This window comes from Myxine glutinosa, chromosome 1, assembly GCF_964187855.1.
Source record: "Myxine glutinosa chromosome 1, kmMyxGlut1.1, whole genome shotgun sequence".
In the NCBI taxonomy this organism is placed as follows: Eukaryota; Metazoa; Chordata; class Myxini; order Myxiniformes; family Myxinidae; genus Myxine; species Myxine glutinosa.
The window spans coordinates 70,462,739-70,488,231 of NC_136261.1; the positions used below are offsets into that span (position 1 = coordinate 70,462,739).

Sequence of the window (25,493 nt, forward strand, 5' to 3'; positions counted from 1 at the left end):
ACTACTACTACTACTACTACTACTACTACTACTAATACTACTACTATGAAAAAGGGGAAAAACCTCCATAACCGTTACCACCGCATTGTCACAATCAACCCGCTATGCAAAGGCAAAGGACCACTCTGGACTTGTGATATGGAAATAACTACCCGAGGGACCTGCATGGTGGTTCCAATTACATTTGGGGCTGGTTCTTAGAACCACAACAATATAAACCCATGTAAAAGTTCAATTGTTGTATGAGTGTGTGAAGCGCAAAGACAAAAACACGACAAGAGAACAAAACAAGTATATTAGTTATGCCTTTGGTTCAGGGCCATTCGTTAATGAAAGATAACCAGTCGTCTTGTCGAAACTGTCACTCCTTCATCCTCTCAACAACTTTTTAATCCTTTTATTGTTCTGATTTTTAGACCAATGAAAGACCGGTACTGCATTAGATGCCACATGAGGCAACAGAATTCCATTATCTTTTCATTCGCATGAAGATGTTTGTCCCAACAGATTGAGACAAAACTATTCTGGAGATACTTAAATACAAAAGTAACTGAAAAGAGCATTTAATAAATCATGATTTCCAGTCTGTCCTTGTACACAAAGCTCTTATCTTGTCGATCATGTTTGTACATTTCTCAAAATAGGGAAGTGTAATCATCCAGCTGTGTCCTGTTTCACAATGTCATCTCTTCACATGCATTTCCTGTGGAACATGATGTGTCATAAAAAGATATTTCACCCTTCCCCTTCCCAGTCTAGACGAGCTGGTTGTTCATTTTTCAGGATCAGTAAAAGCTCGAAGTCCAATAAATACTTTCAGAAGGTTAAAGACGATCGATTGATCAGAAACTCTGGTGATTTTAACAAATTCTCATCATGGCAAACTCCAACATTCCTAAAGGTCTTGTCCTGACATTCTTCATTCTGCTTCCGTGTGAGTACATTTCCTTATTGCAGATAAAATACAAAATCTCCTTCATCGAGTCTGAATATAAAAGTACAATTTCATTTCATTTCATCCACATTATCAGACAAATTCATGTTCTTATAAATTCAGAAGTATCAGTTCCGATCAGTATGTTCCATCTCGCTATTTACTTGTCATTGTTCTTCAACACACTCAATGCTTTTGATGGGCCATTCTGCATTGTTCTTCAACACACTCAATGCTTTTGATGGGCCATTCTGCATTGTTCTTCAAGAAGAACTTGAAACACCCGAACAAGGACCAGCCGAACCTGGATTATAATCACTGAGAATCTTTTTGCAGTTTCTTAAAGTATGTGAATGAAAACGATTATGATCCTCACTTCGAGGTTCATCCTTGCTTGTTTTCGTTCTCATCAGACACTTGTTATTTTGCTCTTGTACATCTTGACTTCCTTTCAAAGTTCCAATTTATTGGGTTGCTCAGGTTTTCTGGCTCCAGAAGGTTAGTCAATCAACGACTGGTTCAAGCAGGCTATCGTGCCAGACGTCCCCTGAGAAAGCCATGCCTGACCAGACAACACAGCCAGCGCCGATTGCAGTGGGCCAGAGAGCACCGTCAATGGCAGCCAGGACACTGGAATCACGTGATATTCAGTGACAAGTCTAGATTTCTGGTCTATCGTCAAGATGGCCGCGTCCGAGTGCGCAGACAAGTGCATGAAGCCTACAACAAAGATTGTATAGTGCCAAGAGTCCAAGCTGGAGGTGGTGGGGTGACCATTTGGGCTGCTTTTCATGCAGGGGGCAAAACTGACCTGGTTGTTCTGAATGGAAACCTGAACCAGTTCAAGTACAGGGTCATTCTGGAAGAAACATTGCTTCCATTTGCTCGTGCAGCCTTTCGAGGAAACTTTGTCTTCCAAGATGACAATGCACGGCCTCATCGTGCTCGCATGATCCAACACTTTCTTGCTGGCTGTGGTGTAGAGCATATGGAGTGGCCTGCCATGTCCCCGGATATGAATCCGATAGAGAACTTGTGGGCAGAATTAACGCGTCAAATCGACCACTTGGACCAACAGCCGACCTCTGTGCGTGAATTGCAGCAGGCTATTGTCACTGCATGGCAAGCGATCCCTGTCCAAACCTTGGCAAATCTCGTGAACAGCATGCCTCAATGTGTACGTGCTCTCCTGAATGCTCGTGGGGGTTACACGAAGTACTGAACTGTAATTTTACTGTCCGTAATCCCAGTCGTAATTTAACTTTTGTTTTTGTTAAAAAAAAATTTTGGCTAATGTGCAAAATAAAGAGATACTTCTGGAAAACGTACAGAAGTTTAACAGTACTGTCCATGAATTGAGTTCAATATCAGTTTACATCACTTTCAAGGATCAATTTATTTGTTTCGAAATGTCAAATGTGGTTTTTGTTTCTTTTAAAGGTCACATGAACAAAATCGAGAATAATTTCAACATAATTCCAATGAACTTTTGGTTCTAAGACATCTTGAAAAGTAAGTTCACCCCCACAAAAAAAATATTCCATATTAAATGCCAAGTCTGTATAAAGCCTTCATCCACAGCTTGAGGTATGTAATTCATTTCAGGGTGATGCCCCTGCCTCACACCTTTCACATCCTGATATTGCTGAGAAAAAGGCCCTCAAATTCATTGGAATCTTATGCGATGAAATTCTCCTTGCCCCATAGTTAGTCAAACATTCCTTTGTCGAGGGCTAATAGGATGAAGTAGACGTACACACACTTGCCTCAAAGGTGTCTTGCATTTTCTCTATCAGGACATCGCCTGATGAACACAACTCCTATTCTTCTCCACCATCAAAACCGTATGTATGGATCTGTACTAGTGCCCAAGAATGATTACAATTCCATTGAACCTCTAATTAAAAGATTTTCAACACCTTTCTTTACATGTGAAGTGATAATGTTGCACATCTGTACAGATTTGCTTTATGCTGTCTGATGAATTTTTGACGCCAATACATTCTGTCGTTACCTATCCAATTTCAACCAAACTTGACAGGATGACGAAGGGTTACACAATGAAGGTTGTAACGCCTTCATTTGCCCCCCCCCTTCCCCAAGGGGGTTTTCTCCCCCCGAGCGAGTTTGCCCTCCATTGCCGTCAATGGGGTTGCACGTTGAGGTGTATATAAATGTTAAATTAGCTTTATTGTGGTGTATTTCCAAAGAAGATTTACTGTGGCATTTTTCCAAAGACGCTTTTAATGAAAAAATTAATGATAATCGCATATTGTTAATGTTATTGAACTGCCTTTGGAGGCCATTCTTCACCGCAGAGCAGGGGTTGGCCTTTTTTCGGGCACCTTGGTCCCCTTTTTGAAGCAATGTTTTATGGTCGGATGCCCTTCCTGCCGCCAAACCTGTTAGTCGCCTCTTGCTACACACAGAGAATTACCAGTGAACTGGTACTCAATTTGCCAACCTCAGAAGGATGACAGGCTGAGTCAACCCCCCTGGCGTTGTTACAACCTGGCCCCTGCGTGAAGGGCTCGGGGTACTGCCTATTGCTCCGGGGATCCTAATCGATGTGCTCGGGAGACCAATACGTTCCCCATAGGCAGGTCGCGCCGTATGAGCAGTCAGAAGTGACCGAACGAAGTTACCTTCCAAATGCTGACGCAATTTTACACCCCCCCCCCCCCCCCCCAAAAAAAAATTCAACACACTATGCCAATCAAGATATGCAATGCAAATTCAAAACAGCGGAATAAATGCAAATCCTTTACTCAGAATCAAGAAAAAAACACGGTACAACACCCAGGAAAAGATAAATCATAAGGAAAAGAAATCCCGCTGATATGCAGCGGTAAAGTTCAAGAAATTAAAGGATAGACTGGCGCCAAGACAAAACAGACAATACAATTAGACGACCCACCCGGTATATCCCTAGCTAATCCCAAAGGGGAGGGAGAGGGTAGCAAAATAACAAAGAAATATTCGCCAGGATATAAAGAAAATAAAAGGTAAAATAAAACTGGGAGGGGAGGGAAGGAGGGGAGGAGGGGAATTCGGGCCTGTTTCAGATGGCGTCCTGGCTGCTTCGCCCCAACCACGTGTCCCGAGGGTGGCGCCTCCACTCCACTCTTCTCTTCTCTTTCTCAGTGGGTGTCCCCAAACTCCACGAACGACTTGCCCAGGGCAGTTTCTGCAAGACCCTGAAGCCACACTTTGCCTCCGGCCGGCTCAGACGAAACTTGACGAGGAGCAAAAGCTTCTGCTTCCTCTCCCACATTTTCCTCATGATCCCACGTGCACCAAGAAAATCCTCCTCCACCCCAATCTCTCCGGCACCAACTGTGCCTCCAACAGGCAGCCCTCAAAGATATTAATCAAAGCCTCAAAAAGCTCACACAGGCCGAGTTTCTCGTCAAAACTTGGACCACGCGTCCTACATTCGTTTTCATCCTTTTTCCACCCACTTGACACGCTCTTCTTCCTCCTCCATCTCCTCTTTTTTCTTTCTTTCCAAAGGTTATTTTCTCTATTCAATTATGTAGAGCTCCAGTGGGAGGGAGAAGGTCGATAAGGAAGATCTTTGTTTTTCTTTTAACAAAGTAATAAAAATAAAGTCGAAAGGGAAGAAAGAAAAAAAAGAGCAAATCTAGTTTCACAGCCAGCCCGGAATTTCACATAAGGTACACCCCAACGATCACAGCTTCTCGTCATTGCAAGCCCAGCCCCATGAGTGTACCATCATTAAACAATCCACCCCACGAGTGTAACAGCATTAATTCAGCGATCGACCGAGATTCAAGCCCAGGATCCGAGGATCCCAAGCCTGCACCCCAACCGCTAAGCCAACACCAGGCTCATATTGTCAATGTTATTACAAAACAATATTAATCTTATTATAAGAGAACAAACGTATATCGTTATGTCGCCATATTTCCATGTTGAGATGTGACGAAAACGTCTTCTTCTTCTTCAAATAAAATTACCACCCTCTGTTTGTGTTAAGACTGCTGAGACCCCTCAGACCTTTGACGACCCTTTAATTCCCCCAAGACCCTTCAGACCACCAAGACCCCTGAAGACCCAAAATACCCTGAAGACCCCCAAAGACCCAAAACACCCCGAAGACCCCAACACACCACAAAGACCAAAAACACCCCGAAGACCCAAAGCACCCCGAAGACCCAAAACACCCTGAAGACCCAAAACACCCCGAAGACCCAAAACACCATGAAGACCTAAAACACCATGAAAACCCAAAACATCCCGAAGACCAAAACACCCAGAAAACCCAAAACATCCTGAAGACCCAAATGACCCTGAAGACCAAAATAGCCTGAAGACCCAAAAGACCCCGAATACCAAAAATACCCCGAAGACCCAAAATACCCTCTAGACCCAAAAGACCCAAAGACCCTTAAAGACCAAGACAAAAAAGAATTGAGGACCCTTAAGACCCAAAAGACACAAAAGACCCAAAATACCCTTAAGACCCAAAAGCCTCTGAAGACACCAAAGACCCAAATGGCCCTGAAGACCCAAATGGCCCTGAAGACCCAAAACACCATGAAGACACTTGGAGACGGCGGCAGGGATTTTCGAAGCTCCACACGGTCTCCACGTTTTTCGAAGTTAAGTCTGTTCACAATTGTATTTTGTCGAAACTGTATTTATCTTTCGGTGTGTGAAGTTATTGTGTGCAACTTTGGTTGTTTCTCGGTGTTTATCTTTCATAAATTGATCGTCTGTTTGCCGTGTCGCGAGCAAGGCCTTGTACAGTGTGCACTGTACAACCTTGAGGCTTTGTTTTTCTCTCAGTGGTCCGTCGTTTGTGATCCAATAACTTTCGTTCTCTGTATTCCCAGGCTTTTCACCCATAGCCTACTTCCTTGTGTAAATCTCAACTCAAAAAAAAAAAAAAAAAAAAAAAAAAAAAACATTTCCTTCTCTGTTCTCATTCGTTTATTCATTCTTATTCGTTCGTTCGTTCTTCGACCACGTGTTTCTCCCCCATTTCCCCAGATAGTTTTCACTCATTAACCTTCAATGTTTACACTTTCCCCTCAAGTTATGTATTCCGTCATATTTTATAACACCTTTTTCTTCTTCTTCTTTAAAAGGCTGCTTTCGACTTGCTCACCAAATCAATTCATCCCAAAAAAAATATCCATCTCCTATAGTGCCTTTGTTCTACATTCCCTAAACTCTCCTGCACTCCATCCTCCATCCAGCGTCCTTAAACGTATTTTTAACTCGAAGGTCACAAGAAACTCATTTTGCAATAAATGTTCGTTTCCCATAAATCGTACACTTTCAAAAATCCAATCTCACCCCTCCCCTCCAAATCTTCCCCATAACCCCTCCCCTCCAAATCTTACCCATCACCCCTCCCCTCCAAATCTTCCCCATCACCCATCCCTTTCAAATCTCCCCCCTTGCCCCCTCCCTCCTAAACTACTCCCTCACCCCTCCCCGCCAAGACGCCCCCTCGCCCCTCCCCTCCTAGACTCCTGCCTCACCACTCCCCTCCAAATCTCCCCCATATCCCATTCCTTTCAAATCCCTCCCCTTGTCCCTTCCCTCCCAAACTCCCCCCTCACCCCTCCCCTTCAAATCTCCCCACCCTCATTGCTTCTCAATTTCCCCCCGCTCACTCCCCCTCCTCAAAGCGTCCTCCCCGCTTCTTCCCCCTTCAAACTCTCACCTCCATCTCCCCCAACCTTCTGCCTCGCTCTTCCCCCTCCTCAAATAACACCTCATTGTGGCTCACCCAATCACCATCAAACCTTTTGTCCGCCCCATCCCTCCCTTTCTCCGAGCTATTCTGAAATCTCTGACACACCTTCAACAGCTCTCCCTACCTCTTCCACCTCTTCCACATCTTACCCTACCCCTCCTCCCCCCTGTTCTGTATCTGATGCTCCCCCTTCCTCTTCATTAACGGTATGGACCTCAAACATCCGGGGCCTTCGTTCAAACTTACTGATCTCTCCATACAGGTTGCTTCTGTCAAACCAGACGTGATCTGCTTAACAGAAACTTTCCTCCTTTATGATGTCTCTGATTCCATAGTATCTCTCCCGGGCTACTCCCTCCTCCGGTATGATAGACCTGAGCCTCGTCCTGGAGGCGGGGTTGCTATCTTTATCAAAAACTCTCTTCCTCACTCGCCCTGCACTGCACTCTCTCCACCTCACCCCCAGGAATACCTCTGGCTACGGCTTCCCCTTCGCTCCCACCTCTTGTTCATATGTGTGTTGTACCGTCCACCAAACAGTGATGACTCCATCTACATCTCGCTGTCTGATGATATGGACCAACTTCTATCTACTCATCCCAACTCTCTCTTCCTCATATGTGGTGATTTCAACTGTCATCATGCCAGTTGGCTGGGTGTGGGTACCTCTCTCACCAGCCATGGCTCCTCAGCAAAGGACTTCTGCGACTCACTGGGACTGACACAATCTGTCAATTTCCCGACCCGGATCTCAGTCAACGGAACATCTTCTCTTCTGGACTTGGTTATGACTAACTTCCCTGAAAATGTCTGCTGCTCTTCTTCTGCTCCGATCGGATCATCTGATCATGTCCTTGTTAAAGTGGACATCTCTCTGACCATCCTCAGGGAGCCTGCTCAGCGTCGACGAGTCTGGCATTTCACTCAGGCCAACTGGCACGGTCTTCAAGCAGCCATCAATCATCTGGACTGGTCTCCCATCTCTACCACCTCTGACATCAACTCATCCTGGGAATTCTTCCAAAGTAAATTGCTCTCTCTCATGCACAGATTTATCCCATCTCGTCTTCAGTTGTCATACCCTTCCTCCCGTCCATGGTACACGGAATCTTGTGGTGAGGCTGTTGCCCAGAAACAACTTGCCTTCGTCTCCTGGAAAGCAAATCCAACGGAAGGAAATCTCATTTCCTTTCACAAAGCCCGAAACAAGTGTGTGTCCACCCTCAGGAGAGCCAGGAAACAATATCTCTCCGTTCTCAAGACCGAACTCTCTTATCTGTCTCCCTCTTCCAAATCCTGGTGGCGTCTGGTCAAATCCGTTTCTGGTGTTTGTTCCCCCTCCATCCCCTCCCTTACCTCAAACGGCTATACAGCTGACTCCGCACGTGAAAAAGCTGAATGCCTCAACTCTGTGTTTGCCTCTAAATCTTGTGTCCCAAACCCATCCCTCTCTGTACCCACCATACCCAGTCGTACCCTGCTGCTCCTGGACTCCGTGTCCTTTCCTCCTGACAAGGTGGAAAAGTTTCTGTCAACCCTCGACTCTGATTCTGCAACTGGACCCGACGGCATCAGCCCACGGGTCCTAAAATCCTGCTCTGCTGCTCTATCTCACCCTCTCGCTGTTCTCTTCACCCTCTCTTTTGCTCAAGGTCAACTGCCATCTGCTTGGAAATCAGCCAACATCACCGCTTTGCACAAAAAAGGTGCAAAAACAGATCCTAGCAACTACAGACCAATCAGCCTTCTCCCAATTATCAGCAAAGTCATGGAATCCATCATTGCTTCTGATATGAAATCTTTCCTCTTCTCCAATGGCTTGATCTCTGATCATCAATTTGGTTTCAGACCAGGTCACTCTACTCTGGACATGCTGCTTCTGCTGTCTCAACAATGGATGGAGGTCCTCAATGCCAAACAGGAAATTAGAGCTGTCTCCCTCGACATATCACGTGCCTTCGACACGGTCTGGCACCCCGCTCTGCTCACCAAACTCTCCTCCTTTGGTATCCATGGAAATCTCCATGCATGGCTGGCGGACTTCCTCTCTAGTCGTCGTCAACGTGTGGCCCTGAATGGGTTTCTCTCATCTCCTCTTCCTGTTCAGGCTGGAGTTCCCCAAGGCAGTGTTCTGGGCCCCGTGCTTTTTCTGGTCTTCATCAATGATCTCTCTGACTCTCTCGAAAATCCTCTCTATCTCTTTGCTGATGACTCCACTCTCTGCCGCTCCATTCCTCTTCCCTCAGATCGGCAGTCTGCTGCCTCCTCACTCTCTGAAGACCTGGACAAAATCACAGACTGGTCAAACAAGTGGAACATGTCTTTCAATCCTGACAAATCTCACACTCTTACTATGTCTCTCCGAAAAGATCGACTGGACAACCCTCCCATTTACTTTCTCAACAATCCTCTCCAAGAAGTTCTGTCGCTCAAGATTTTGGGTCTCACTATCTGCCATGATCTTTCTTGGGAAAACCACATTTCCAAGCTGGCCTCCAAAGCCAGTCGCCGACTGGGCATCCTCCGTCGTGCGAAGTCCTTCCTCGGCACACCTGAGCTCCTCACCACATACAAGGCTTTCATCCGCAGCTCAATGGAATACTGTTCTCCCCTATGGGCCGGTGCTCCTGCCTCACAACTAGCTCGGCTTCACGCTGTTGAAACCAAAGCTTTCAGAATTATTGGAATCTCCCGCGATGAAGCTATCTCTGAGGGCCTTTCACTCACTCACCGCAGGCAGGTAGGTGGTCTTTCTGTCTTCTACCGACTCCTCTCCGGCCTTGCACCCCCAGCTCTCTCTGTGCTCTGTCCCCCAAATATTCCTACAGGTCGCACAAGATCTGCCAGCAACCCTCTGATGGTTAAACTGCCGAAATCTCGGCTCTCCGCTCACCTTCACTCTTTCATTCCGCTTTTCTCCCGCCTCTGGAACAAACTCCCTCACTCCCTTCAATCCCACTCCTCCCTCCAGGTCTTTAAAACAGCTGTTCACCACCATCTCTTATCTTCCCCCATCCAAAACCTTGATCTTTTCTACCCCCGCTAATTCACCCCAGATCCACCTTGTTTGAAATTCCAACTTCTTTCCTGGAAGTCCTGGCAGTGTCCATATGTTTTATACCTCTCCCACTGCCCCCTTCCCACGCCCCCCCCCCCCCCAAAGCCCTCGCCCTCTCACAGATCTCTCGATGTCTCCATGTCTCTCGGTCCCTGCTCTCAAATGTTGTGTTTGTGTCCTTCCCCCTCTCTCCCCATCTTGTCTACCGCTCCCTATGTTATATGTTTTATGTGTCGGTTTGTCTTTCTGTGTGATTAATGTTCGCTCTTTCACGAGCCTCGATATTGTATACAAAAAAAAAAAAAAAAAAAAAAAAAAAAAAAAAGACCCTTAAAGACCCTTTAGATCCAAAATACCCTTAAATACCCCAAATAACCAAAATACCCAGAAGAGTCAAAACACCCTGAAGACCCCTGAAGACCCTTTAGACCCAAAATACCCTTAAATACCCCAAATAACCAAAATCCCCAAAGACTCTTATCGACCCAGAGGAAACAAAATACCCTTAAGACTCAAAATCCCCTGAAAACACCGAAGACCCAAAAGACCCCGACGACCCAAAACACCATGAAGACCCAAAAGACACTGAAATGGTCAAAGATGCATACCCCTCTGAAACAACGTGTGGTGAGGCGCGCGGAGCACGCCGAGTCCGCTACTACTAATAATGTCCCACTTCCCCAATAGTCAGGTTCACTATGTTAACAAATATAATTTCGTTCAAAATTTTTGGATTAGCAAAACTGTACATTTTTGGAATCTTCAGAGCATGGAGAATCTGAAAATCCATGTTGGCATTTGCACAGACACCTGCATGGCCGCCATTTTGGATTTTGAAAATGGCCGCCATAAAATACATATTTTGCGCGATCTCGGCTTCTAGTCAACCTAGAGACTTAATTAAATATGCTAATCCTATGTTTTCTGGGTCAAGGAATCCAATAAAGGCCTCAAAATAGTGCTCAGGATTATAGAAAAGCAACAAACAAAGGTAATTGAAAACCATTGTCTTTATATTTGTGATATAACTGTATTACATAATACACGATATTGCAAGTCCTTTGAAGTTATAGGTTGTTATAGGAAGTTATAGGTAGTATCAGATTGAACTATAAGTCCTATACACAGGATCTACGAGGTCTATACCGTTCAGGAATATGCTTTTACAGATCTTCATCACTGTCCTGAGTGTCATTTTCGCAAAGGTTTCTACGCAAATGTAAACATTAATTTTTGGATTCCTCATCTCTGAATATTCCAAAAATGTATAGTTTTGCTAATCTACCACAATTTTGAACGAAAAAACATAGTGAACCTGACTACAAGGCGTTTTTCCTGCAATGATAACGTGAATAAATAGCTTATAGTTATAATGGCGTTTCTGTGGGAGCAACGACTTCTACAGGAAATAAAAATATTATACAACACAACTACGTATGCTTAGCTTTTTTAAACAGTCGCTAATGCTCTTTATAACACTAAATGAAGAAATTTGGAGGAATCCCGACATCCGTGAAGTAAGGTTCACTTGCAGAACTGAGCGAAGATCTACTGTACTCTATATAACCCATAAAAGTTGGGTTAATAATACGGGCCTTTCTGCCTCTCCCATGGCATTTTTCGTGGCGAACTTTTGAAACTCGCTCCTGCTGTTTCATGCGAAACTGAAAGGGAGAAGCTCGGGTTGTGCTCCTTTACCAAGCAACTAGCTAGCGCTCGCCAAGCCAGCCGTTCATTAATGGTTTTGAATTGAGTGCTTACTCAAATGCTTAAACCACTTGGCGATCTCTCCACGAGAAACTTGGTAAATGAACACACACCCAATGTTCTTGAGACCTGCCCATAGATTGACTGTAATCTATATACCCCAAAGAAGAATGACCCTTCCTGCCCCTCCCGGAGTCTGAGTGTGTACTGGTAATGTTTAAATGAGCAGATTAAAAATAAAGAAAAAAACTTTTACAATCAGTCAATCAAAATGTCAAAAATATTTGGGCTTGTGAAGAAAATACAAGTTTTTTGATCTCCTTGTGTTTCCATTACGCCATTTTACAAATATCATCTAAACTATGCATGTCTCGGAGCGAAAACCAACAGGCCAAAAAGTCATGACGTTTTGCTGTGGTCAAAACATGAATTTATATTAGAAGCTTTCCACCATTTATTTATCCTTAAAATGCAATAAATAGAAGACAAATAATGCTTTTAAATTTCATATAGTCCAATTGACTAAGAGAAAGTGAAGCAATACTCTTATAAATATAAACAATTTAGTACACTTGATGGAAAATAATTTTGTCCAAATTTTACTTACAGGCACTTTCAAAATCTTTACCGATTAAATCACTGCTTCAGCTTTAGAAACAAACAAAAGGTTTTGCAAGACATTTAAAAGCAACTAAACGATTTATATGAAGGTGCTGTCCTCTATACATGTGGAAGACTCCAATGCAGACAGAGATATTAGACAGCTTCTGACATATTTTGGCTTCAGAGAGACACCGCTGGTCACCTTGGGAGAAACTGCTCAACTTCCCAGTACACTCTGAGTGCCAGCAACACAATATTTTGACATTGCACACACTGTGTCAGTAGATCACTAAGAGTTGCCTTTCTGAAGCTGCTATGGAGAATCCATAACATGAGGCTTCTTTGCTAACTTCAGATAAATGCATAAAAAACTTTAAGTATATTAGGTAAAGGCACCAGCCACAATATCATGTGTCCATGTCTAGCACAGGTATTTAGTTTTCACTTTATGGATCTACTTTCCCTTTAAGCTGCAGAGAACAATGAAACAAAAAGGAACAAGAAAAAGAGCAATCAGACATTGCAAACCTTCGCCATGATGTATTTTCAGTGGTTTTTAAGGCTCTTGTGTTAAAACAAATATGGCGGCCGAACCATGTGACCGATGACGTCATCATTTTTTTTTTTCGAAACTAATTTATTCCTAGATTATGCTCAAGAAATTTCATCTTGATTGGATGAAGTTTTGTGCTTGTCGAATTATGACGTCATAATGGAGGTGACTGTGACATCATCATTAACATATTTTATTCCCCAAGGAGAGTTCTTTACAATGAGCCATGTCTCAATTTTTTCTATTCAGCGCTTTCCGAGATATAGAGGTGCAATTTTTTTCGATTTTTCCAAGATGGCGGCCGAACCACGTGACCTTTGACGTCATAATTATCATTAAATAATTCTGCAGGTGGAGTTGCACCTATGGTGAAAATTTCCTGTCAATGGGTCCAACGGTTGCAGAGAAAATCATTTATTCTGTGCGGACAGACAAACAAACAAACAGACAGACAAACAAACAGATGAAAAATCACTCATAGAGTGACACTTGGCAAAACAGTACAAAGTAGAATGCCATTCAGTAGAGAATACGTTTTTCCTCAAAAATAATTGGTGGTTGAATTCAGTGACCTGATATGCAAATCGTCTTCAAAGTTTAAGTTAATCTGAGAAAATTGACAATTTTAGAAATTTAGCCTATGTTGACCTTTGGACCAATGTTGACCTCAAAAAAGTTGGTGGTTGGTTTCAGAAATCTGATATGCAAATCCTATTCAGATTTCAAGTCAATCAGATGAAAATTGAGGATTTTAGAAATTTGTGAAAAATGGTTGACCTTTGGCCTATGTTGACCTTTTGGCCAACGCTGATCTCAAAAATAGTCGGTGGTAGAATTCAGTTAGCCGATATGTAAATCCTAGTCAAATTTCAAGTCAATTAGATGAAAATTGAGGATTTTATAAATTTGAAAAAAGTGGTTGACCTTTCGCCTATGTTGACCATTGGACCGTTTGATCTCAAAAATATATACAGTCACGTGAAAAAGTAAGTACATCCCATGTAAAGTTTTGACTTTTTCAAAATATTTCAACATACAGCTATTTGATCTTCATTTCAAAAATATTGATAAATAAAGGTGATATAATATAACAAATATCATGAAATATTTACATTTTGTAGTCAATTGTATAATTTAAATGAACATAAATGCAAATTTCGCATGTGGAAAAAGTAAGTACACCCTTGGCTCTTATCGGTGGTATTTCCTCCTTTGGCAGAAACTACCTCAAGTAGGCGTTTCTTATAACTGTCTACCAGTCTCTGACATCGACTGGGAGAAATTTTTGCCCACTCCTCCATGCAGAATTCTTTCAGCTGTGCGAAGTTTGAGGGGTTTCTTGCATGCATAGCTCGTTTCAAATCCCCCCCACAACATCTCGATGGGATTTAGATCCGGGCTTTGACTTGGCCATTCCAGAACCCTCCATTTCTTTCTTTTCAGCCATTCCTTGGTGGATTTACTGGTTTGTTTAGGGTCATTGTCATGTTGCAAGGTCCACCTTCGGTTGAGCTTCAACTTTCCGACAGATAGCCTCACATTATCCTCAAGCACCCTCTGGTACAATGAAGAATTAATTGTGGATTCTATGATGGTGAGCTGCCCAGGTCCTGATGCAGCAAAGCTGCCCCAAACCATAATATTTCCACCACCATGCTTTACAGTTGGTATCAGGTTCTTGTGGTCAAATGCTGTCTTTGTATTTTGCCAAACATGTCTTCTGGTACTGTGGCCAAATAGCTCTACCTTTGACTCATCTGTCCAGAGCACATTGTTCCAGAAGTGCTGGTCCTTGCCTCGGTGTTCATTGGCAAACTTTAGTCTTGCCCTGATGTTCTTTCTGGACAGCAAAGGTTTCCTCCTGGCACACCTCCCATGTAGATCTAATTTGTGCAGCCTCTTTCTAATGGTAAACTCGTGCACTTTGACATCAACAGTGGCATGAGCTACCTGTAGGTCCCGTGATGACATTCTGGGGTTCTTCGAGACTTCTTTCAGCATCTTGCGGTCTGCTCTCGGGCTGAACTTGCTGGGGCGGCCTGGCCTGAACAAGTTGGCAGTTGTTTGGAATCTTCTCCACTTGTAGATGATCTTCCGGACAGTCGAAAGATTGATTTCAAATTGTTTGGAGATCTTTTTAAATCCCTTGCCAGACTCGTAGGCATCTATAACCTTCTTTCTGAAGGCCTCAGAGAGCTCTTTTGATCTAGGCATGGTGACGCCGCACACTTCAACCAACAACAAAGAGCAAACCAAACTAAATGTCTGAGGTTGAAATAAGACAGGTTCCTCCAAGACCCTCTCCAACGATGTTATAATCATTTACACCTGAGCTGGTGCACCTGAATCTAATTTTAGGTATTTGAAGTAGTGATAAATGTAGGGGTGTACTTACTTTTTCCACGTACGAAATTTGCATTTCTGATTATTTAAATTATACAATGGACTACAAAATGTAAATGTTTCATGATATTTGTTATATTATATCACCTTTATCTATCAATATTGTTGAAATGAAGATCAAATAGCTGTATGTTGAAATATGTTGAAAAAGTCAAAACTTTACATGGGGTGTACTTACTTTTTCACGTGACTGTATGTCAATGTGATATTTCAGTTTTTTCTTTTTAATAAATTTGCAAAACTTTCTAAAATCCTGTTTTCTCTTTGTCATTATGGGGTATTGAGTGTAGATTGATGAGGGAAAAAATGAATTTAAACGATTTCAGCATGAGGCTGCAACATAACAAAATGTGAAAAAAGTGAAGGGGTCTGAATACTTTCTGAATGCACTGTAAAAAAAAAAAAAAAAACACCTTTGGAGGCCATTTTTCCCCGCAAGCGGGGGTTGGCCTTTTTCGGGCACTGTGGTTGTTGTTGTTTTTTTGGGTCCCCTTTTTGAAGCAATGCTTTTACCGCCGGATGCCCTTCCTGGCGCCAACCCTTTTTGCCGCCTTTAACGACAAACAGGGAATTACCAGTGAACTGGTACTCAATTAGCCGACCTCGGAAGGATGACAGGCTGAGTCAACCCCCCTGGCGTTAATTCAGCAATCGACCGGGATTCGAACCCAGGACCCTAGGATCCTAAGCCGGCACCCTAGCTGCTAGCCCAACACCAGGGTCTGAATGCACTGTATATCAGCAATATTCACTCGTCGATTGGTCATGGAACTCATCGATCGGGTGTGCCCATTTTCACTTCACTCATCGATTGGTTGCAGAACTGATCAATTGGGTGTGCCCATTTCTTACTTCACTCGTCGATTGGTCATGGCACTCATCGATCGGGTGTGCCCATTTTCACTTCACTCATCGATTGGTTGCAGAACTGATCAATTGGGTGTGCCCATTTCTTACTTCACTCGTCGATTGGCCGCGGCACTGACAAATCCGGTGTGCCCATTTTTCCCTTCACTTGTCGATTGGCTGAGGTGATTGCAATATGAGGTCATGACAATATTGATGATTACAGTGAGGTGTCTTTAGCACACACTTTCCTTTAGCACACGCTTCTACATTCTCACTTCGTGTATTTGCAGTTTAAAAAATATACATTTGTTTAATTTTACACATCAGTACTGGTCTCCAATATATCCACCGCTGCTGATATTAATTCAGCCTGGGAATTCTTCCACAGAAACCTGCTCTCTCTTGTGCACAGATTCATCCCATCTCCGCTTCAATTATCTTACCCATCCTCCAGCTCTTGGTGCTCTGAATCCTGTAATGATGCCGTTGCTTTACAACAACTTGCATTCTCCTCCTGGAAAGCAAATCCAATTGAAGACAACCTCAGATCATTCCACAAAGATCGTAACGAGTGTGTCTACTCTCTGGAGAGCCAGAAAACAACATCTGTCCAATTTCAAGAAATGAGCTTTGAAACTTTGGCCCTCCTCTAAAACCTGGTGGTGCCTTGTCAAGACTTGCATCCTCTGCCCTCTCTGTGCTTTGTCCCCCTCCGGTATCTGCAGGACGCACTCAGTCTGCCTAAAAAACTGCCTAAATCCAGAACTACTGCTCACCTTCACTCATATATTCCTCTTTTGCCCCCACCTGTAGAACCACCTTCCATACTCTCTTCAATCTCATTCTTCCCTCCAAGTCTTCAAGACATCTGTTCACCGCCATCTCTAATCATCCCCCATCAAGAATCATGATCTTTTCTACACCTGTTAAACCATCCTCCGCCCTCCCAAAATTTTTGCTTATGTATCCATCTTGTCTGCACTTTGCATTCTCCCTTACACCTCATCTCACCTTTACCTGCATCCCTTGTTCGTCTGTCTCTGTCCATTTTCTTTCTCTGCCCTGCTGTTGGCGTTTCCCCTTTCTCCTGCTGTTCCCTTTGTTATGCTGCGTCCTGATTTGTTCTGTGTCATAGCTCTTCCACGAGCCTAGAAATGTAGTAAAAAAATAATCCCCCAATTCAAACAATTCCCCAACATTCGCGGGTTCGACATTCATGGTATTTTCCAGGAACGTATCTCCCGTGAATGTCGGGGTCCAAATGTACACCGCCCAGATCTTCTTCAAGCTTAGCGAGAAACTTTTTTTCTTCAAACGCGGAAAGCATTACAGAGAAACTCAGCTACTGATAATTCTTCTTCTTCTTCAAAATCAGAAAACGTTACGGAGAAACTCAGCTATAGATTACTTCAAAGCTCCTTCGTTCATCGCTGTTATGTCTAGGCACTTGGCATATCTCTGCAAATGCCATCAAAGTTAAAAAGAAGAAAAACAAGTCAGGAGACGACGATGGTTCACGAGCGAGCGGTATTCAATGACAAAGGACGGACTATAACCGAAACAGGCCCGGACAGGCCAGGCCCGGAAATGTCAAAACGAAGGTTACTGACCTTGAAATGAGATAGAAAATAATGTATAATCAGTTATGAGGTTAGTTAGCTACACAATATCGAAAATTTGGTTCGATTCCAACAACTTTGAAACTTTCACCTTTGTGACCTTCAAAGGTCAAAGGTCGAGGATTCTGAAATTTGTTGGGAAACTTGTATTTCATTATGTGTGTGATAATATAAGATCATGTATGACATTTCACCCAATCAGGAAGCGAACAATGTAATAAACCATCAAAAATCGCCTTTTCTAAATTTCGTGACCTTGTGACCTTGACCTTGGGGCGAAAATGAAAAATCGAGCTCCGTGGGGCTAGACACATGACATTGGACTAACCAAATATCGAAACCCCTGTCAGATTCCACCAAACCCCTCGGAGAAGATGTAGCTTGAAATCGATTACCCCCTAAAAAGACATCTTTTTCGTCGTGGCTCCGCCCACAATGAGCGCAATACGCCAACTCTAGGCAGGACCCAACTAGATCATGATATCAACCTCCCACCCAAGTTTCATCAAGATCGGATGATATCATCGGGTAGTTATGCTGCGGACAGACACACACACACACACACACACACACACACACACACACATGACGAATATAGTGGTCACTTGATAACCCGTGAACCAATATCCCTCCTCCATTATTCAGTGAAGCAACGGGTGGACCGTTTCATTGCAGTGCTTACCTAGGTGATTAAGCCACTTGACGAGCACTCTACAAGCTTCAATCTCTACAAGTTTTCCATGGCGATACCACGGCTCGGTTCTCCATGGCAACCCCTCAAACTCCCCTCCCTTTCTCCCTTTCTGTCTTTTTTTTTTTTTTTTTTTTTTTTTTTTTTGTATACAAGATCGAGGCTCGTGAAAGAGCAAATCCTCCCCCCCCCCCGCCCCCCTCTCCCTCTCTCTTCGCCACCCCTTCCTCATTCACCACCTTCATCACTCACCCACTTCCTAGTTCCCACCCGCATCCTCTTCCTCCTCCTCACTCCCCCTCTTTCCCAGGGTGCACAGTATAGCAACATGTGATGAGGCGCCGCTCTCTCACCCTTCCCCGCTCTGCCCTCCACCCCCTCCCCCTCGCCCCACCTCCTCCCCTCAACACCCCTCTCTCTCTCCCACCCGTTTCTCCTTCCCAACATCCTTCTCTCTGCTCCCCTACCCTCTCTGAGCGGGGTGCCGGGGGTCCGGAGGGAGGGGAAGGCAGTCTGGAGTGAGAGATGGGAGGGGAAGGGATAGGGTAGGAATCTGGAGGGAGGGAGAGGGAGAGTGGGGTAGGAGGGAAGGGAAGGGGTGACGTGAGAGTTCGGAGACAGGGGGTTGTGGAGTGAGAGAAGGCCCTCCTCTAAAAGGAATGACATTTCTTTTTAGGTCATTTTGACATGGTCAAATGGTGACATTGTCAAAATTTGGTCAAATGACATGAAATGTCATTTAGGAATGACATCTGACAGAGTGGGATGAGGGAGGGGAATGGGTGGGAAGAGGGACCCTGCATTTCCTAGCACCACTGGATACCTTTGCTATTATTACAAAATATAACTTGCCTGTTGTGTGTCCCGAGAAAGTTCAACTTTCAAGAAGATAGACAAGAATTTTGGTTACAAAAATATTTTCGATGGTGAAAATATGTACACTTTTGTTTGTTTTCCATGACAAATGGGATAAATACAAACAACTTTGAAAGCACGTTGGCAGAGCAGTAATGCAAGTTCCATGTGTCATAAATGATCTTGGGAGTGTTGTGAGTTAAGGTCTCAGCAGATGATCGGCATTCCATTGTCACTTTTGGTGCAGCATATTCCAACATATAGACTTCATGATTTGTAGGACAATGAAGCATTACATAACTTCCCTTCTCACTCCAAATTCTAATGTTAATATATACAAATGGAGGCAATCCAGAGGAAAAACAAAAGCTGTTTCTAATTCCCCTGATTCATCTACTTTCTAGAAAAATTAGTTTTGGTGCGTAAAATCCATTTGCAAAATTTAAGCTATGTGGAACCATCACCTGGAATGACATCTGTACAAACCCTTTGTGCATAGTGCAATGCAGTACTTCTTCTCCTCTGTAGCTTGGGTTCCTGCATCCGACCTTGCACTCCTGCATGCTGTGGAAGTTAACACCAAGGCATCAAAGATTGCTGTATTTTCGAAAGAAATCAGAGACAAGGTCTGCTCTTTTGTAATTATAGAATGCAGAGGCCAATACAGATGGAGAAAGGAATTGTGAAGTCAAAATAATCTGGACGCTCGGGAGTGCTGACATTGTGTAAGTGATAGTTGGAGCAGCAGGAGTAATAAACCAGAACCTCACCGAGTAAATTTTTTAAAAATATACCAAGAAATATTACAGCAAATAAACTACAATTGGAGGCTGTCCACTGTCCAGGGTTCAGTAACAATCGTTAAAAGAGAGCGAAGAACTAGTCTTGCATGTGAAGGTTAGTGTCATCCTCATCAGGGACAGGTAGGACAATAGGTGAAATGAACAAGGTGTTCATTAAGGCATGTCAATCACTGTGGGAAACAAGCAGAAGGTGAGGTTTCAGACGTTAAACGTTCAACACAAGTAAATGAGAGACAAGTTAGGGGCAAGGATTGATATAGGGTGGAGTGAGTCAGAGGTGCGGAGATCAGAGTGGGGTCAAGCGTCAGGGAGCATGTGGGGTATGAATGAGCGATTTTAACAGGGAGGGTCAGCGTTCAGGGGTTACATGTCAAACCACCTGGTACTGGGACAAAAGCGAAAATAATATGAAAATAAGAGGGAGAAAGGACATTCCATAAAGAAACTAAAGCAACTTTAAAAAGTGGTACAAATAAAAACCAGAACGACACTCGGAAGAGCGCATTCCTCCGCCAGACTGAGCAGTTGACGATTTCTATTCCACTAATAGGCCTGCTCTGCATCAAACCTCAACCATAAATCTAATCAGCTTGTTCTTGTCACCGACCCAAATCATCCACCCAGTTTTGTCAAAATCCGTCTATGACTTTTTGAGATGTTATGCTGGATTTTTACTCTTATCTCAACGAGTAAAGATACCGGCTTTGTCAAGCAACGCTGGGTCCCTCCTAATACCACCCCCTTTCCTCCTCTTCCCCTCCTTACAGACTCCCACCCCATCCCTTCCCCTCTCCCCCACTTCCTCCCCACTTTATTCTCTCCTCTCCCCCCCCCCCCCCTCTCCTCTCTCTCCCTCCCCATCACCCTTTACCTCCCTCCACCTTTCCACGTCCCTACCCCCCAATCTTGAACGATGTCAGTGACAGTGGAAATTCCATATATAATGAAAAATGTGACTTCAAGACCTCAGCAATCCTACATCCTTCTCCCCCCTCAACCCTCATTCTCTCATCCGCCGCCCCTCTCCACCCAATCTCTTGTCTCCCCCCACTCTCCCCATTCTCCCCATTCCCTCTCTCTCCAATTTTAAAGGGGTTATATTTAGTATTACAAAAGCTTCCAAAGAAGTTATGACACAACTCCTCCCTATTTCCTCTCCCCACCTCATCCTCTACCTACTTTGGTCCAACTCATCCACATAGTTTTGTCATAATCCATCCACAACTCTGAAGTATCATGCCATATCGTTTTTGGCCACATCTCTCAATGATGACGAATCACTTCGATTATGTTCACCACCACCTCTTAACTTCCCCCATCCAAAACCTTGATCTTTTCTACCCCCGCTAATTCACCCTAAATCCACTTTTTTGAAATACCAACTTCTTTCCTGGAAGTGCTAGCAGTGTCCATGTGTTTTATACCTCTCCTACCCCCGCCCCCCCCTTCCCACCAGCCCCACCCCCAAACCCTCTCCCTCCCACAGATCTTCCGATGTCCCTGTTCTCCACTGTTGTGCTTGTGTGCTTCCTTCTCTCTCCCCATCTTGTCGCCCGCTCCCTTTATCATGTTTTATGTGTCAGTTTGTCTTTTTGTGATGGACAAACCCCAATTTGTGATGTGATGTGGTCTTTTTGTGATTAATGTTAGCTCTTACACGAGTCTCGATCTTGTATATGAAAAAAAAAAAATGGTCTAATGTTTTGCATCTGTGGGATAGAGGACAAAGGCTAGGTTGAGGCCTTAACCACCGTTTGTGTTTGCATTAAGTTATTATTAATTTTTGAACCTGTTTTAAGCACCTGTGTTTCGGGTAAGTTGTCCTCTGTTTCATTAATCGGGAGATAGGGTTGTCCAATTTATATGATAGCTCGGCATCCTGTCTTAATATTTTCTCCCCGTGAACGAAGCAAAAAAACAGGTGAGAATATGAGCTAATATTTGCTTGTTCCCAAAACAATGAGGAAGGGGGCGGGGAGGGGAAAGGTGCGGTTGATTCACTCCTTCCTAGGGCTTTCTGCTTGGGCATGCAGGATTTGTCTATATGCAGGCTTGGGCATGCATGATTGGTCTTAGGTCTTAGGTTTCTTAGGTTATGATTATTGTACACCGCTCCTTTCCTATGCCATCTCCAGGCGCTGCATAACGTCATTGCCGGGCACCGAATGGGGCTCGGCAGTGACGCACGCAGAAAGGGAGTACTCCGTTTTCACTCTTGTCGATTTCTTTCTTGTTTTCTTGTTGTACACCGCACCTTTCCTATGCCATCTCCAGGCGCTGCATATCGTCATTGCCGGGCACCGAAGTGGGCTCGGCAATGACGCACGCTGAAAGGGAGTACTCAGTTTTCACTCTGGTTGTTTGTTTTCTTGCTTTCTTCTTTTTTTTTTTTTTTTTTTTTTTTTGTATACAAGGTCGAGGCTCGTGAAAGAGCGAACATTAATCACACAGAAAGACAAACCGACACATAAAACATATAACATAGGGAGCGGTAGACAAGATGGGGAGAGAGGGGGAAGGACACAAACACAACATTTGAGAGCAGGGACCGAGAGACATGGAGACATCGAGAGATCTGAGAGAGGGCGAGGGCTTTGGGGGGGGGGGGGCGTGGGAAGGGGGCGGTGGGAGAGGTATAAAACATATGGACACTGCCAGGACTTCCAGGAAAGAAGTTGGAATTTCAAACAAGGTGGATCTGGGGTGAATTAGCGGGGGTAGAAAAGATCAAGGTTTTGGATGGGGGAAGATAAGAGATGGTGGTGAACAGCTGTTTTAAAGACCTGGAGGGAGGAGTGGGATTGAAGGGAGTGAGGGAGTTTGTTCCAGAGGCGGGAGAAAAGAGGAATGAAAGAGTGAAGGTGAGCAGAGAGCCGAGATTTCGGCAGTTTAACCATCAGAGGGTTGCTGGCAGATCTTGTGCGACCTGTAGGAATATTTGGGGGACAGAGCACAGAGAGAGCTGGGGGTGCAAGGCCGGAGAGGAGTCGGTAGAAGACAGAAAGACCACCTACCTGCCTGCGGTGAGTGAGTGAAAGGCCCTCAGAGATAGCTTCATCGCGGGAGATTCCAATAATTCTGAAAGCTTTGGTTTCAACAGCGTGAAGCCGAGCTAGGTGTGAGGCAGGAGCACCGGCCCATAGGGGAGAACAGTATTCCATTGAGCTGCGGATGAAAGCCTTGTATGTGGTGAGGAGCTCAGGTGTGCCGAGGAAGGACTTCGCACGACGGAGGATGCCCAGTCGGCGACTGGCTTTGGAGGCCAGCTTGGAAATGTGGTTTTCCCAAGAAAGATCATGGCAGATAGTGAGACCCAAAATCTTGAGCGACAGAACTTCTTGGAGAGGATTGTTGAGAAAGTAGATGGGAGGGTTGTCCAGTCGATCTTTTCGGAGAGACATAGTAAGAGTGTGAGATTTGTCAGGATTGAAAGACATGTTCCACTTGTTTGACCAGTCTGTGATTTTGTCCAGGTCTTCAGAGAGTGAGGAGGCAGCAGACTGCCGATCTGAGGGAAGAGGAATGGAGCGGCAGAGAGTGGAGTCATCAGCAAAGAGATAGAGAGGATTTTCGAGAGAGTCAGAGAGATCATTGATGAAGACCAGAAAAAGCACGGGGCCCAGAACACTGCCTTGGGGAACTCCAGCCTGAACAGGAAGAGGAGATGAGAGAAACCCATTCAGGGCCACACGTTGACGACGACTAGAGAGGAAATCCGCCAGCCATGCGTGGAGATTTCCATGGATACCAAAGGAGGAGAGTTTGGTGAGCAGAGCGGGGTGCCAGACCGTGTCGAAGGCACGTGATATGTCGAGGGAGACAGCTCTAATTTCCTGTTTGGCATTGAGGACCTCCATCCATTGTTGAGACAGCAGAAGCAGCATGTCCAGAGTAGAGTGACCTGGTCTGAAACCAAATTGATGATCAGAGATCAAGCCATTGGAGAAGAGGAAAGATTTCATATCCGAAGCAATGATGGATTCCATGACTTTGCTGATAATTGGGAGAAGGCTGATTGGTCTGTAGTTGCTAGGATCTGTTTTTGCACCTTTTTTGTGCAAAGCGGTGATGTTGGCTGATTTCCAAGCAGATGGCAGTTGACCTTGAGCAAAAGAGAGGGTGAAGAGAACAGAGAGAGGGTGAGATAGAGCAGCAGAGCAGGATTTTAGGACCCGTGGGCTGATGCCGTCGGGTCCAGTTGCAGAATCAGAGTCGAGGGTTGACAGAAACTTTTCCACCTTGTCAGGAGGAAAGGACACGGAGTCCAGGAGCAGCAGGGTACGACTGGGTATGGTGGGTACAGAGAGGGATGGGTTTGGGACACAAGATTTAGAGGCAAACACAGAGTTGAGGCATTCAGCTTTTTCACGTGCGGAGTCAGCTGTGTAGCCGTTTGAGGTAAGGGAGGGGATGGAGGGGGAACAAACACCAGAAACGGATTTGACCAGACGCCACCAGGATTTGGAAGAGGGAGACAGATAAGAGAGTTCGGTCTTGAGAACGGAGAGATATTGTTTCCTGGCTCTCCTGAGGGTGGACACACACTTGTTTCGGGCTTTGTGAAAGGAAATGAGATTTCCTTCCGTTGGATTTGCTTTCCAGGAGACGAAGGCAAGTTGTTTCTGGGCAACAGCCTCACCACAAGATTCCGTGTACCATGGACGGGAGGAAGGGTATGACAACTGAAGACGAGATGGGATAAATCTGTGCATGAGAGAGAGCAATTTACTTTGGAAGAATTCCCAGGATGAGTTGATGTCAGAGGTGGTAGAGATGGGAGACCAGTCCAGATGATTGATGGCTGCTTGAAGACCGTTCTCAACCATTCTTTGTTTGTCCAGGCGATATCTCAGCGATCCTTCGAGCGAGGAAGCTGAAATTTCGGCACAATAGTGAGCAAGTCCTTTTTCAAAAACAGTATTTTTTGTTTTTTGATTAATCAATTAATTGAGGAGTTATTTAATTATTAGCGATTAATTAAGTACTTTTTAAATTAATTAAATTAATTTTCTCTTCTGGCCATTATCTCAGGCACCTTTTGAGCTAGGAAGCTAATATTTGGACATGACAGTGACCAAGTGATGTGGCTATCAAGGAGAATTGTACACCGCACCTTTCCTATGCCATCTCCAGGCATTGCGAAACGTCATTGCCGGGCACCGAAGGGGGCTCGGCAGTGACGCACGCTGAAAGGGAGTACTCAGTTTTCACTCTCGTTGTTGTACACCGCACCTTTCCGATTCCGTCTCCAGGCATTGCAAATCGTCATTGCTGGGCACCGAAGGGAGCTCGGCAGTGACACATGCTGAAAGAGAGTACTCAGTTTTCACTCTGGTTGTTTTCTTGTTTGTTTGTCCGGACGATATCTCAACCATCCTTTGAGCTAGGAAGCTGAAATTTCGGCACAGTAGTGAGCAAGTCCTTTGTCAAAAAGGGTATTTTTTGTTTTTTGAATAATCAATTAATTGAGGAGTTATTTAATTATTAGCGTTTAATTAAGTACTTATTTAATTAATTAAATTTCATTTCTTTTCTGACCATTAACTCAGGCACCTCTTGAGTTAGGAAGCTGATATTTGGACTTGCCAAAGACCAGGTGATTTGGCTGCAAAGGATATTTTTGATTTATTAATTAATCAATTAATCGATTAATTATTTAATTATTCGATTAATGACAAAAACATTTT

The 25,493-nt window shown here is 44.3% G+C and overlaps 1 protein-coding gene across 1 annotated transcript in view; it reads left to right on the plus strand.

Annotated features, from left to right (window-relative positions):
* The first annotated feature begins 717 nt into the window (after positions 1-717).
* Positions 718-25,493, plus strand: part of LOC144890912 (uncharacterized) — a 106,769-nt gene continuing 81,993 nt past the window's right edge. Inside the window, exon 1 of the mRNA XM_078772816.1 lies at positions 718-934. The gene's annotated coding sequence lies outside the window, so the exon portion shown is untranslated. The remainder of the gene's footprint in view (positions 935-25,493) is intronic.